The 13,734-nt window shown below is 38.7% G+C and overlaps 1 long non-coding RNA gene across 2 annotated transcripts in view; it reads left to right on the forward strand.

Annotated features, from left to right (window-relative positions):
• The first annotated feature begins 1,532 nt into the window (after positions 1-1,532).
• The window catches only part of LOC140523886 (uncharacterized), a 150,820-nt gene continuing 138,618 nt past the window's right edge, over positions 1,533-13,734 (forward strand). For both annotated transcript variants that reach the window (XR_011973502.1, XR_011973504.1), the window contains exons 1-2: positions 1,533-1,591; positions 8,951-9,028. This is a non-coding gene — a long non-coding RNA (uncharacterized lncRNA). The remainder of the gene's footprint in view (positions 1,592-8,950; positions 9,029-13,734) is intronic.

The following is a 13,734-nucleotide window of genomic DNA, read 5'->3' on the forward strand; positions in this document are numbered from 1 at the left end:
AAATTCAAGGGCAAATGACACAGGTTCTGCCTCAAATGAATTTGACATGTCTTCTTTCATTCAGACACAAGGTTTATTAAAATGCCCATTAAGGTGGGTGATATTTTAAGAATCTGTGCTATTTGTGACACTTGTATTCACAAGCAGGCCAGACTCTTAAGCAAACTGTGCATTTGTTTTGCTAATGCAAGCAGGCCAGGTTCTTAAGGAATCTAAGCTCTTTAATGGAGGCAAGATGGACCTTTTATACAGTAAGACTGTGGGAAGATCTGAATGTGATCTAAGAGTGGCCAAGTAGTCTGGGGTGAATGGGAGGTAAAGGCCTGGAGGTAATAGAGAAGAGGTCTAGATTGAATCAAGGAGTGGAGATCTAGAGTTGGGCCAGGTACCAACAAGAGGGCTACAATGAAAGGGCAATTGAATGGATTGACTAGGAAGGGCAGGGTGCCCCAGGTGAATGCCAGAAATGTGGTCTACATAAGAAAGGCCAGGACCTTTTAGGGGTGCATCATTAGTGCCCCATCACATGTCACATTAGGGGGTTAGATCCTTTTTAATCTGAATGCTGTGACTGACTTACGGATGAGGGCTACAGACTTTTATCTGGAGGACAGTACTCTTCCTCTGCTTAATGATAGTCTCAGAGTTTGTCTGAGAGTTAATTTAGACTTGGTAAATAGTACAGCAAAAGGTACAAATTCTGTTTGAGATCACATTTTAGAAGCAGTAAATTTCTCAACAACTAGCATGTAAGCAAAATATTAGGCTATCTATAATGTATTTAAATGATAATTTTTAAAATTGTTCCTTAGGAACCAAAACCATATTCAGCCAGCATAATAAGTACATTATTTTTGGGATTGTGTTCATATCAAGAGATGTTGGTTGATACAAGTCTGGTAATTTAGAACCTCAGGCAATTGCCTGCAGGCCACTTCTCTGGGAAATAAGACATTGTAACATGTGAAGTATTATGAAGGTCCCTCTGTGATTGAATGTAAAACATGTTTACAGCAGGTGACGGGTTCAGGAAAGTAAAAAGTTAAATGGAATATTCAGGCTATAAACAAACTTCGGGCATTTTTATTTTTGTAGATTGCATGAAACCTGTGCAGAGGGATTTTTCAGAAGTACAGTCCAAGGCCATACTGGGAATGACCAGACAATTTAGAATAAGGTCTAGGCTGAGGTTCACTCCATGGTTAATATCTGATGTCCTTTTTACCCTTCAGGCAGAACAATTGTGACTTAATCTTAACTCCTTTTCAGCTTTTATTAGACATTCTAGAAGTGATTTTTACCTTGCTCCAGGGCTTGGGATAATGAATTTTTGGTTAGCATTTTTACAGCTATTAAAGTTTGTATGAGTAGCCTTATCCAACACTCACTTATGGCTCCAAGAAGCTGTAGCATGTGCAGTGGCCATACCCTAGTAAAATCATCTTGGCAGACAGGCTAAGGATGTCTACCTTAAATATGTGAAGACTTACTTTTGTGTAATGGACTGATGAGAACAATTTGTTCCAACAGCTTCAAGGTGGCCAAAGCAGCTGCTGTGGAGAGAATAAGGTCATACTTCAAAGACACCAAGGTCATCTACTGCATCCCAGGATATTGGCTTTTGTCTTTCCTCTGAAATTTGATGACTCAGAATACAGAGTGAGGCTGACAACTTTGTGCAACTCTGCCTCAGTGTAACACCAATGTGATACCCTCAGTAACTGCTATAGATATGCATGTATATATCCAGGATAAATTCACAAATGTAAACTCTCTTCTTCAAAGACAAAACAAAGATATTTATTCAGATATCAGAAAGCCAATTCCACAATGGTCACAGTGAAGTTTGTATGCATTACCAATAAAGGGATGCTGCCATCCACAAGCCTTCTCTCCTTTAGGTCTTCCCACAAACAAGTTCCCCTAGGCAAAATTCCACCCTCTCTCACTCACACTAGCTGCTCTGCCTCAGCTCTACCTCATTCTCCAAACTCTACATCCTTCTCTCTTCCTGCTCCATCCTTCCTGCTCCACCCATTCAGCAAGCTCCTCTCACCATGGGCTTCATGTGATTCAAGCTTCTGGAATTCATGAATCCACTGGAACTGCATTAATTCATATATTCCTTACTACAGGGTTTCCCTATATAAGAGAGGTCTCTGCCCCAGTATCTATTAATACCCTAGTAATAGTAGTTGATCTATTTTTTTGCAGTAAAACTAGATTGTTAAAAATATTAAAACTATAATCAGTTAAACTGATATGGCACCTGTAATTCCACCTATGTATTTCTTTAAACTGGACTGGGGCTTGACCAGTTTCCTATTCTCCCTGAAGGTGTGAGAAACTTGGATACAATGATTCAGGAGGATCTGTAGGGGTACTTCTTACTTCCCTATTCTATCTAATATTAAGTCCCTTTTCTTGGTACATCTTATTTAGTTCATTAGTTGGAATACCATCTGTTCTTTCAAAATTTATCCCTGCTCTTAATAAAGCAGTAAACAATTCTTTCCTTGTTAATCTATTCTGACTTTGAATCTGCTGGCTATTTGCTCTTCTCTGTTGAGGAAATTTATCAATTCCCCATTCCCCTAAGTCACCTAACTGTGAAATCTTATCCATAACTGCCAAAAGAGGGTGCCCTATTTCCCCAATTAGAGTTAGAATTAGGTGCTTATAAGCAGGAGGAACAGATTTTACTATTATATTCCTATGAGAAACTGTTAAGGGAGTGTTATGATAAGCCTTGAGGTCTCTAAACATTATTGCAGTTTTCACTACCTCTTCCTTTAACTTTCTCATATAGTCTCTAAGGGATTATCAGGGTCTATCTCCACTAGACCACAGAAAGTCTGTAGGATACTGCTTACTTCATCCCTCAGTAGCTAAATCTAACAGATCAGTTCCATTGTTACCTCCTTGAATATGGTAATTCCTAAAAGCTTGTTGGACAAAAGGATTCTGACTAATACCTATGAATTTCGAACAATCTATGTTATCTATCCATACTCCTCTGTCTCCTTCCTCACTGATTCTCACCATCCAAGATACTAATGATTCACCCATTTCTTGGGTGAATCGACTTAAAATATCAGTGACTTCCTACTGAGTAAAATCCCCAGTTACTTCCTGGTTCTCTGGGTTCTCCTGCTTCCTTCATATTATTGGACATGCATCCATACTTCTAGAAGCCTCCTCATCTAAATGTATTTCATTTTCCTGCTATGCTTCTTCCTCTCAAGTGTCTGGGCCCCAATCAGGTCATTCACTTTCCTGTTGTTAACTTTCCATTTCTTTTTTTTCCTGAGTCATTCTCGCAATTATCTTTTCTGTTACTATCTGATACTTTTTAGCTTGCTCTTCTAAAGGAAATTAAAGACACTGGAGTGTAGAAAACTTCTCTTGCAAATCAGCTAACTTCTTTTTCAGCTGAACATTTTCCTCTAGCATTTTGTCTCTACTTTTACATATACTACAATAGTTTATTAACAATGCCCATCCTCTTCTACATACCCTACCATTTCTCTCCCTGGTTCTATTGGTATTCCTTACAAACATCTCTCTAAACCTCTATATAGCCTTGGTTCCTAGTTTTCACAAAGTCCTCTGCTTTTAGCTCATTCTCTTGCCAGGGAGGAATAAGGTAATTCCTCCTATGTTGGGATACTCATTTTCCTTCCCTAGAACCTTCCTGTCTCCAAGTAGAGGTTTTATATTTCACGATCACATTCTCATCACCATTTGCAATGCCAATATGATACCCACAGCAGCTGCTATAGATATGCATGTATATTTCCAGGGTAAATTCGTAAACCATAAACTCTCTTCTTCAAAGAGAAAAACAAGATATTTATTCAAATATCAGGAAGCCAGTTCTACCATGGTCACAATAAAGTTTGCACACATTCCCAAGGTAGGGAACACTTCTATCCCCAAGCCTTCCCTCCTATGCCTTCCCACAAATAAACTCCCCTAGGCAAAATTCTACCCTCTTTCACTCATGCTAGATGCTCGGCCTCAGCTCTGCCTTTCTTTCTTTCCCAGCTCTATTGCCCTCTCCAAAGTCCACATCCCTCTCTCTACCCTTCCTGCTCTACCCTTCCTGTTCCACCTGTTCAGCAAATTACTCTCACTATGGACTTCACGTAACTCAAGCTGTGGACTGGGTCAGAACTCAAAGCAAGTCACATGGGCCCATTAAGGGGAGGGGAATATCTTCAAATTCCCTTACCATTACACTCACTTAAATCTAATTCATACTCAAGTCAAGACATCACCTCATGGTATCACTGGTCTTCATCAAAAACAAAGGATGAACAAAAACAAGCTTTATATATACACACATAAAAATATATACAGATATCTATGTATATATACATAAATATATGAGTACATATATATAAACTATGATGTTTACATAGATATGTGTATAAATACATACATATATGTATATAAAACCTTACTTATCTGTGCAACAACTTTATGGAATATTATTGTTATTATTATTATCCACATTTCAAAGATAAAGAAACTAAGGATAAGGATAAGTAAAATTATTTGCTTGAGTAGGATCAGACAGCTTAATTAATTGTGGCTATTAATGTTGATGAAGTACAAAATTTGGACTGAAAATTTTTCTCTAAAAACCCAACAATATTTTTGTGCCTAATATGATAGTATAGACAATATTATGTTGGAAAAATACACTAAGTAACCAGCTAGATTGTGCAGTGGATATTGCTAGGCTTGGGGTCAGGAACACTTGAGTTAAAATCCTGCCATCTGTAATGCATATACCTACACATAATACATGTACATCATACGTGTACGTACATTAAGGGTGGCAGGATTTTAACTCAAGTGAGAAATAGTAATGATCTAACCTACGATGGTAGTTGTAGGAGGGTAAAGAACAGGAATAGAATGAATAAATGAAACATTTGTTGTGAGTTTACTAAGTATCAAATACTGTAATAGTTGCTAGAGATACAAATACAAAAGGCAAAGACAATACCTGCCCAGAAGGAACTTGTATTCTAATAGGAAAGATAATACACAAAGGGGCGAGTCATGGTAGCCCAGGAGATTCACTTTGGTACAGAAAGTTAAAGGGATGATAAGTGGGGCCTCTGGAGAGTAGATTAACCCACAACTTTGAGGAATAATGGCAGGATTGATTTGATCATAAGAAAAGGAGGGTGTGAAGGAAATGGTACCTTACAGGGACAAAGTGACTGGTAAAGCTATGGAAGAGATTACCAGAGAGTCTGGAGGGAAATGGAGCTTGACTGGGGCTTTTCTGAAATAGTGAAGGGAAAAAGGCTTCCACCAGTTAGCACAGGGAGCCCCAGGGCAGAGGTTTCTTCAGGGTGGGAAAGTGGCTGGATTTAAGAGATATTATGAAGGCTGAAGCTACAAGCTTTAGATATGTATGGAAAGGAAAAGTGACTTTCAAGGTTGTAACTCTAGGTGACTGGAAAAAAATGGCAGTGTCCTTAGACATATAAAGTATTCACTTAGTGGTAACTATGTGCCAGGCACTGTGCTAAATGCTGAAAATATAAGAGACTGTCCCTGTCCTTAAGGAGCTTACATTGTAATGGGAAAAGTAACACACACAAATACATAGGTGAGCAAGGTAAGAGGTGGCATATCCGGGAAGCGGTGTAGTGATAACACAAATACATATATATATATATATATATATATATATATATATATATATATATATATATATATATATATATATATATATATACACATATGTGTGTGTATATTCAAAACTTAATTGCTATTAAAATGCTAACCTTTAAGATAAAAAGAATAGCAAAATGACAAGTTTTTTTTATCATATTAGTTGATTTTATTCAAATAACTAAATGAGAGAATATGTTCTTGTTATAGTATATACATTTTTAGAATAAACTGAAATTTATCCAATCAATCCAAGAATTTATTGGGCACACACTATGCACACTGAACTAAGTGCTGCTGATACAAAGAGAGGAAAAATATAATCTCTGCCCTCAAGGAACTTACAAACTAGTGGAGGAGACAACATGAAAACAAATATATCCAAAGCAGACTATATACAGAATAAATAGGAAATAATTCACAGAGGGAAGGCACTGGAATTAAGAGGGCTTGGGGAAAGCTTCTTACTGCTAAAGTAGATTCCAAAGCAGTCAGAAAGGAAACTGCTGAAAGATTTTTGTAACCAGATTACTATTAACCTCTAAATGGCTACTGAAAGCTAGGTTCTTCAATACTGAGTTTACATATTCCACTATAAGTGAACTTTTGCCTCTATGAAGTTTGAGGAAAATGATATGGTGACTGTGCTAGTAGTATACAGCTTGACCAAAGAAGAAAGTGTGGCACCCTAGAACAAAGAGACTGTCTTAGCTGTGTCTACCAGCTCCAGGATAAAAGACTATACATTAATTCTTGATGAATGCCTTCCTGGAAGGAACTGTGAAAGGTTTATCTGTGAATGAGACATTCTATGCAGAAAACCTAGCTGTACTTAGTATTATGTATCTTTACCTGTGATTTCCTACTTCAGTGGACAGTGTAGCCTCTCCTTTTTAAAGAAGATATTTGATAAGAATGCATATTGGTTTGCAACTTATCCATAATGATTGATGCAGATGGTTTACTATTACTGCCATATAATTACTGACTATACTCTCCTTTAAAGTGGTCACTCATTGTGACCAAATTATTATTTCTTCACAAAACCTAAAACCAGGAAACAAGGCAAATGTTTGGAAACACTATACTGAGGATTTTTAAAATGACTCTTTGACAACATGTTTATCAGTATCATCATCATCAATCTAGAACCATAGTTGTCTTACATAACTTAGAGACTTGACTAGCGTTTCATGTCCTATTGCCTAAGAGAGATAGCACTTTCATGATAAATCCCAAATGGCACTTTTACTCTGGATTCTATATGAAGGTATTGCATATGAAGAGACCACTAGCTGGTATAATTAGAAAAGCTACTCTCCTTACAACAGGAACCTATCAAATGAATTCCAGGTGGAATTGGGGGAAGTCTACATTAAGCAACTACAGGGGAACTCTTCTTGTTAATGAATGAAATTGTCTAGGAGTCTGAAGTACTCTAATAAGACAAAGCAGATTCTGTGGTACAGAACTTCAGGAATGATAAGCTGTGGGACATAGCTAATGAATGCACTTGTCAAAATTGTCCAAATAGTTCAAGATATCAAGAATTCCCTTCAGACTTAGGGCTGTGGAATTATTCCTGGATGTTCTCTGGCACAGGCATCCTGGCTGTGCTCTATTGAAGGGGGTATACACACAACACACTTTTAAGTTTAATCTATTATTATTAACATGTTATGATAACTTTATTAAGTCCAGACAATCAATAAAACAATAAATCAAGCCCTGATTTGTAGCATTTGCCAATATTGAGGTATAAATGCTCACACCGAAAATAATTGAACAGTTGGCTTTCATGAATCAATATGAACTAGCTCCAGAACACCCTTTTATCTCAGAATAGAAGTAAAGCTACTCACAACGTAACTTGTAAACCTACGGCTCTGTGATGGATGTCTGCCCCGAACTCAGCAGGACTGGAAAGCATACCTGTGGAACTGAGAAGGCTGATAACATGGGAGCTCAAACCCCAGGAAAGTCTAGATAATCTATAGCAATTGCTCCTGGAATAAATGTCAGATATTTGGTGGGGAATAGGGAATTAGTAAATTTTCTGACTTCTACAACCATCCAGTTGCACTGTGCACAATTTGATATGAGGCCATGGGAAAGAATTGGGGAAGCATTTTAAAAACCCTCCTTTTCTCTTTCCTCAGAAATACTAAGAAATAAATTTCCTCTGGTCTAAACAAACAAAAGCATTGGAGTTATAAACTATAATGGGCAAAGCCAATATGATGTCTACACGAAGTTCAGAATCAATATCATGAGTCCCTAGGAGGGGGCTGGGAGAAGGAGAGCAACAGATTGCCTAAAGAAGGACAAATTGGTTAGACTAGAAAATAGAATCAGTCATAGCTCCTGTGATGATCAAAGTGGGACAGAGATTGACCTGTGAGTAACCCTTGTACTTCCAGTCTTGACAAGATAGGGAGATTCAGTCTAACGATGACAATGATGAGAATTCGTAAGGAGTGGACAGGGACTAATAGCTGAGGGCATCAGGAAAGGCCTTGTATAGATAATAGTATTTGAGTTGAGCATTGAAGGAAACCAGGCAAGTGAGGAGGGAGGGCATTGTAGGCATAAGCCCAGTTTGTAAAGAAATGGCAGAGGCAGGTTAGCAAATGTTTCACATGAGAATCCCTGAGATAGCTAGTGGGAAGAAGAATAGTTTCAGCTCCTTGTTTTACTGAGAGAATTCATTCAGACCTGCCTCTAAATTACCAGTAGATGCAGCATATTGGCACTATTTCCTGGGCTCCTTAGGGCAAATTTTGTAATTTCATTTTGAAAAGGACAAAAATGATAATATCTTTGATAACCAGCTATTACACTATAGGTGAATCTTCACACTTCCGAAATTTGCCTATAATACTGTGATTGTGTCCAAATTGGATTATGAACTAATTGAAATGATTACCAAATGCCTCAGAGGCCTATGCTACTTCCCAGGAGGAAGAGGAGGCAGTCACATAGAATGAATTTACATGAGAAGTCCTCAGCAAATAATTGGATGATTAGTCACAAAGGCCCAAATGTTTATACTGAAGGACACTTCCCTCCTTTACTAAATCTTTTTGGCCCTTCTGTAAGATAATAATGTATTTACCATTTTGCCTGAATAAATTTCTTGTTATCTATCTCTAATTAGGATAGCTAACTGGTTGAAATGATCTGCTTAATGCATTACTTGGGAATAGAAAACTATATTTCAAATGTAATCTTTGGGATTATCACATCCTTGCAGGTGAATGGCTGTCTTCTTCAAGGAAGTAATAATAAATGGGGGAGAAGATTTGCTAAGCAAAATGAATTTTCTTTAAAGGTGAGTAGCCTTACTGAAATTAAGGTGGGACTTAAGACAATCAGGCAGATGAAATTTGAGTAAGAAGCAGTGCAAAAGCCAATGTTCTCTTCTTGAGTTGTGTATGTCTATGCAAATATGTGGGGCTTATCAATATATGTAGCATGAAGGTAATGGATAAAAAAAAAAACAAAACTATTTTGGAGCCATTTAGGACCTCTGTTCAAATCCTGCCTTTAGCATTTATTACCTATATGACTCCAGACAAGTCACTTAACCTCTGTGTGCCTCAGGTATCTGCTTGGGGATTTATCTACTTAACCACAGATGGTTGGTAGAAAGACTTGCTACATTTGGAGATTCTCAAACTGAAGAAAACCAGATCTTTCTTGTATTTGTGTATATAACTTATCTAGTCTTCCTACTAAGGTGTATTGCCAAGGCAATATTCACAGCACTGAGGACAACTAAGAATATGCTGGCATAGTTCTGAATCACAAAGTATAACAGACTCCATATAGAAGGCAGAAGAAAAACATTTATTCAGACACCAGAAAGCCAAATCGATCTTAGTAATAAAGAAATCTATGCACAATAACAATGCAGAGGGCAATACCATCCCCAAGCCTTCCATCTGCTAGGTTTCCTACAAATCATCTCCACTAAACAAATCACAAGCTCTCTCGCTCACACTATCCAGCTGCCTTTCCCATCTCTGATTGCTCTTTGACTAACTTCCTCTCAGTTTTGCTTTAGCTCTACTCTTCCTGTTCCACCCTTCTTGCTCCACCCCTTCCTGTGATACCCATTCAGAAAGCTTCTCCTACCACATGTGACTTAGGCTTCCATGTGATTTAAACAGGTCACATGGGCCTATTAATGAATGGGAAAGATCTTCCCATTTAAATTACCATTGCATAAGGGTATCATATAAGTGGTGGAAATTTGAATTTTCCAGAAGTATTTAAGTGAATTAGCATGAAATAGATGATTGAGCACTGGGTTTGGACAAAGGTGACTAGGGTATGAAACCATTGTTTGAAGCTTGCTATCTATGACTATGGACAGCTCTCAGAGCTAGTGTTTCTTTACCTATAATGAATAAGCAAGCATTTCTTAAGCTCTTACTCTGTGCTAAGGATTGAGGATATAAATACAAACCAATACTAGACAACCTTCCTATACTCCCCTCATTGGTCCACTATCCTACTTTCCACAGAGGCCCTTCCAAACATTTTCTTCCCTCCTCAAGCCTTTTATTTTCCCCTTCCCCCTCTCAGTAGCAAATTTTTCATTAAAAAAAAAGAAAAATTGAGGCCATGTCATGGTGGGTTCACTTTTTCCCCTTCTTTCTCATCCCATATCACTCAGATGCCTTCTGTCTCTATCTCTTCCTTCATCCTTTTCACATGAAGAGGTGTCCTTACAAAACCCTCCACCTACATAAGTGATTTCATTTCATCTTGACTTCAACAGATCTACCTGTCATCCCTACTCTCTCTTATCTTCAATCTCTCCTGTCATTTGGGTTCTTTCCTCCAGCCTACAAACATGCTCATGTCACCCTCAACCTCAAAAAACCCTCACTAGATTTTTCCATTACAGTCAACTATCATCCTGCATCTCTTTTGCCCTTTGTGACAAAACTCCTTAAGAAGGCTCTGTACAATAGATACCTTCCTTTCTTTTCACTTTTCTTTACTACCTACATTATTGGGTTCTGACCTCATTCTACCAAAACTACTAAAGTTTTAAAACTAAAGTTTCCAGTGACCCTCTAGTTCCTGAAGTCAATGGCTTTTTCTCAGTCGTCAATCTTCTTGACCTCTCTGCAGCCACTGACATTGTCAATTACTCTTCTTTACTAGATATGATCTTCTCTCTAGATTTCTAGTGTACCATCTTTCCTGGTTCTCCTTCTACCTATGTGACTGCACCTTCTCAGTCTTCTTTGCTAAATCTTCATCCAGGTTACTCATCCTCATATGTACTCTTCAATCAAGTGACAGTGGTCTTGCTCTTCTGGGAGTAAGACACTCCATCTCTCCACTATGGGCATTTTTTCTGGTTGTCCCCCATGCCTGGAATGCTGTCCCACCTCATTTCCACCTTTTTCCCTGGAGGAAAGGCTTCCTTCAAGACCCAACTAAAATGTTGTCTTCTACAAGGAACCTTACCCAATATCTCTGTAATTAGACTATGAGTTCCTTGAGAATAGTTGCTGTCTATTGCCCTTTTTTAATCCTTAGTACTTAGCACAGTGCTGACATATAGAAGGTACTTTAAAAACTATTATTGACAAAACCAAGAAAGTTCCAGCATACATTCTAATAAGAGAAAACAACACATATAAAGGAGTCGTGACATGAGAAGAGTGGTTTGCTTTGAGAACTCAGAGAGATGAGTAGAGCCATAGGTGAATTGGTTAATATGTCCCTTCCAGTAGAGTAATGACAGTATTAGTTTGATTACAGTTTTGAAACTGGAAAGCAGGAGAAGGGAAAAGAGTAAACACACAGAGGTAAGGTAAATAGTGAGAGGATGATTGGGCTACAGTATGAAATATGACTGCCTTTCATTATCCAGAGTGGACCATGTAATACATTTACCAGTCAGGACATCTGATTGATGTAGGAGTTTGTAGCACCAATGCATAGTACCTATGGCAGCTATGAATATGCTGGCACAGTCCTGAATCATGAAATACAACAGACTCTCCACATGGAAGACAGAACCAAAACAATTATTCAGATACCAGAAAGCCAAATTCATCATAGTAATAAATAAATCTATACAAAATAACAATGCAGAGGGTAACACCATCACCAAGCCTTCCCTCTGTTAGGCTTCGCACAAACCAGCTCCCTCACTCACATTAGCCAGCTGCCTTTCCCAGCTCTGGTTGGTCTCTGAATAACTTCCTCTCAGCTCTGCTCTATCTCTGCCTCTTCCTGTTCCACCCTTCCTGCTTTACACCTTCCTGTTTCATGTGACTTAGACTCATGTGACTCAGGCTTCCATGTGATTTAAGCAGGTCACATGGACCTCTTAATGGATGGGAAAGATCTTCCTTTAAGCAAAAACACATTAACCTATTATGTAAAAATACATTAACATTACAGTGTTCTAGCACTAAGAGGGTCAAGTCCCCTAGTTCATGGACTCTGGAGCTCCATTAGTCCAAAAGGCATGGTGGCAGGCTGGGAGAATGATGGCCAGGATAGATTGTGAAGTTGTCTGGGTACAGCTGACATAGTGTACTACAGGACACACAATCAGGGCACATTCCAAGACAGGAGATCTAGAGTTAAAAAATCCCCCAGGATATGGACTCTAGAATTATTGCATTTTGGTTTTTTTTTCTTTTTTTTGCTATATTGATATGGTCTCTGTTGGCTATCATTCTCCTTTTATTGATATGTAATGAACTCATCTGTGTTCTTTCATCCTTCCTTTCATCTGTTGTCACTCCTGTCTTCACAGTTGCCCATGAACTAATAATAAGTTGCCTATTAAAATAAGGAGGCTGTGCATTCCTAAAGATAAAACCAAAGTTCACAAAGTTATTTAATATCATAGGACTGTTGCACTATTTCTATAACACTAGTCATGGATTTTCTGTAGGTCCTCAGGATCATGTACACATGATTTTTATATGGATAACTGAACTACTAGAATTCAAGAAATAAAGAATTCTAGAAATGTTGGGATTGGAAGCTCAATTCCGTGTGGACAGTCTCGGGCGGGTAAAGGTGGGAGCTTCTAAATCTTAGAGCTCTCACGAGACCCCCCCAGGAAACGGCAGGGAATCGAGGTGAACCGAGCTATCTCGAGTAATTCCGCCTCTTCCCGTGAGAAACGTGATGGGAGAGAGATCTCCCTGCCCTCGAGATTGTCCCGGATCTGGGCACACCTAGTTACCTAACAGCACGGTATTCAGATGCAAACTATGCAGCTGAAGGTTAAGTAGGATTGAGGAAGCCTGAAAGCTCTCTTAGCATGTGAGGAGCCAAGAGGACAGTAGGCTCCGCTTTTCTTCTTTGCTCTCTCCCCTCCCCCTCTCTCCCCGCTTGTACTTCTACTTCCAATCCCTTAAGATCTTAGCCTCCTTAGGAAATCTCCCCCTCTTCCTCCTAAGGAAGACCCCCCTGCACTTGTAACCGAGACCCTGAAATAAAGCTCAACCCTTGTTCAACTCTGGAACGTCCTTTCTCTCATATGAGCATCCGGTTTTGGCCAACCGAAGACCTCGGAGGTGAGGTAAGAAGACTCGGGTAGCCCACAGGCCTCTAGGCCTGGCATAGAAATAATGATCTACATAATTAAATGAATCTCAGATGGATCAGACCAATAGTAAGAATAAATGACTAGTCAGTTGGATCTGTGATCTTGGCAATACCAGGGATGAATCAATCAGTGCCTGTATATACTGTGCAATTCTTGTCCGTATTTTCCCATAAGTTTAATTTAAGGGAGTAACCTGACATGTTATGACTCTTGTCTCCATATTTTCTCTTAACAGTGCAAGGATACTAATGGAGCATGCAGGGTGCTCTTCAGTCATCTGTCAAGGGATGAACCCTCCTCTTCTTTCTCTTTCATTCATAAATTTCTTTGATACTATTTATCTGTCATAATTTTTGTTTCTAACCCACAATCTGCTCACACTCACCATGGGTGTTCCTCAGTTGTAATTCTCTGAATACCAGAGTTCCATGACCTACGAT

The sequence above is a fragment of the Notamacropus eugenii genome, chromosome 1, assembly GCF_028372415.1.
Source record: "Notamacropus eugenii isolate mMacEug1 chromosome 1, mMacEug1.pri_v2, whole genome shotgun sequence".
In the NCBI taxonomy this organism is placed as follows: Eukaryota; Metazoa; Chordata; class Mammalia; order Diprotodontia; family Macropodidae; genus Notamacropus; species Notamacropus eugenii.